The sequence below is a fragment of the Oratosquilla oratoria genome, chromosome 1, assembly GCF_046742065.1.
Source record: "Oratosquilla oratoria isolate Oo_2021 chromosome 1, ASM4674206v1, whole genome shotgun sequence".
Classification (NCBI taxonomy): Eukaryota; Metazoa; Arthropoda; class Malacostraca; order Stomatopoda; family Squillidae; genus Oratosquilla; species Oratosquilla oratoria.
In genome coordinates, this window is record NC_134777.1 from 65187431 (window position 1) to 65189930 (window position 2500).

Consider the following 2500-nt stretch of genomic DNA (forward strand, 5'->3'; position numbering starts at 1 on the left):
GATATGGATTACGTACTTTCTGAACCTAAACACTCATCTACTATATAAAAAAAATTCTCTCTTCTTTAGTAAATGCACACAAAACAAAATAAAGGTTACGACATCTTATGCAATTTTATGACGTGTTCTATTGAAGTCCCTTCTAACGGATCATGTACAGCAGTCAATATATATGGGCAATATTTTGGTGAATTTGATATCCAAATCTTGAGAAGATTCAAGGTTTGATACGTAGTCATTCCAGTGATACTCCATGATTATACGAAAGCGATTAGTACCAAATACCTCGAGATGTCTCTTTAACCCATTCAACTCCGATGACAAGATGTCTTGTCATTTGGTCAAATAAAACAAAAAATCATAAAACACCAAAATGTTTGATCAAACACCAGAAAAATATGACGTCAGTCCTCGCTTCGCTGCGAGCGAAGCGAGGATTGACGTCATATTTTTCTGGTGTTTGATCAAACATTTTGGTGTTTTATGATTTTTTGTTTTATTTGACCAAATGACAAGACATCTTGTCATCGGAGTTGAATGGGTTAAGTGAGTATTTAATGTCCATGTCTCACAGCCGTACAGCGAGACAAGGAGCACAAATGACTTGCAGATTCGAGTCTGTATTCCTGCATAAATAATAACAACGCCATATTCCCTGGTTGAGCAAGCTCACAACACCATGGACAATGCCAATCCTTCGAAATACTTCCTGACATGACCCATCAATGTTATGCACTACACTACCAAGGTATGTAGATCTTTCCAAGACCTTAGTATCCTCGCCATATGCATGGACAGACTGAACTTTGTCATCCAGTATGCCCCAAAACTCCTGGTGATGTGTGCGTGTGTGTGTGTGTGTGTGTGTGTGTGTGTGTGTGTGTGTGTGTGTGTGTGTGTGTGTGTGTGTGTGTGTGTGTGTGTGTGTGTGTGTGTGTGTGTGTGTGTGTGTGTGTGTGTGTGTGTGTGTGTGTGTGTGTATTCACTGTATTCACTGTATTCACTTGGTCTTTGGATCACGTGTTGGACTCGTGATCGACAGCTATTTCCCTCCTGGAAGAGAGCTCAGAGCTCGTAGGTCCGATCTATGACCCCCAACTCCCCGCCCACGAGAGTTGGAGTAACACCCCTCAGCGCTGCGATACTGATATTATTTCAGCCGGGCGAGGATCGAACCCGGACCTCCGTAGTGGCAGGCCAGAGCTCTAACCACAGCGCCATGAGAGGTGTGTGTGTGTGTGTGTGTGTGTGTGTGTGTGTGTGTGTGTGTGTCTGTGTGTGTTTGTATGTGCATTTGTATGTGTGTGTATGTGTGATGTGTGTGTGTGCGCCCGCGCATGCGTTTGTATGTGCAATTGTGTGTGAGATCGTGTTTGTGTACATGTGTGTTTTTGTATGTGTGTGTGAGCGTGTGTGTGTGTGTGTGTGTGTGTGTGTGTGTGTGTGTGTGTGTGTGTGTGTGTGTGTGTGTGTGTGTGTGTGTGTGTGTGTGTGTGTGTGTGTGTGTGTGTGTGTGTGTGTGTGTGTGTGCGTGCGTTTGTTTTGTGTGTGTGTGTATAAGTGGGTTGGTGTGTGTATAAACGAAAACATAAATGGCCTGGCAGCCCATTACTCTGTTCCATCCTTCCATTTTCATGATTTTCCATTTTCTTTTATTATTAACCCAAATTCCTTGGTTCTGGACTTCAATAGGAAACCCTTCAGCAAATCCGGTGATTGAGGTCGTTTTACACGCCAAGAGTCGTCATATGAAGTTTGTACAAGTACTCAATCGATCCAAGAAGGAATATCCCTAACATAGAAAGGATTATAGAAAATGGGAATCATGTATAGGACAAAAGAGAATACAAAGTTTGTATGTAAAGAGAAAACGAGAATGTATCGGAAAGAGAATGAAAAGAAGAATAAGAAAAAATAAATTTGTGTCAGAAAACAAGGAAAGATGAAAAGAAAACGGTGAATGACAGGAAAACGATGTGAGACGGCGAGAATATACACCTAAAGAAAATGTGAGGCGGAAGGCAAATGGCGAATGAAAGAAGAAAAGAAAATGGGAAATGGGAGACAGGACTCGAGAAACGGGGAAAAGAAAATGGAAAATTGGCGAAAGTGAAGAAAGAATGACAGAAACAAAAGAACAACGCAAGCAGCAAACGGGAAGATAGAAAACCAGAAGCTTTGAAAGAAACCAAATAATGCTTAAAAAGTCAAAAGAGGGTTAATTTTGAACCAAATGGAAACGACTTTAAAAACCGAAGTGATAATAACAATAACAGGAAAAGGGAGAGAAAAAAATTGGTTGAAAGAAAATGAAAAGAATAGCGTGTGGAAGTAGATAGGGAGTAAAACGAAAACCAAAGAAACAAGAAAAAATAGATGAAGCAGTACAAAATGGAAAGGCTGTTTTTTTCAGTAAGTGAATAAAATTTCAGATACACATTCCTTTTACTAATATCAAGTGATAAACTTTCCGACTGAAAAGATCTAAATGAACTCTTTC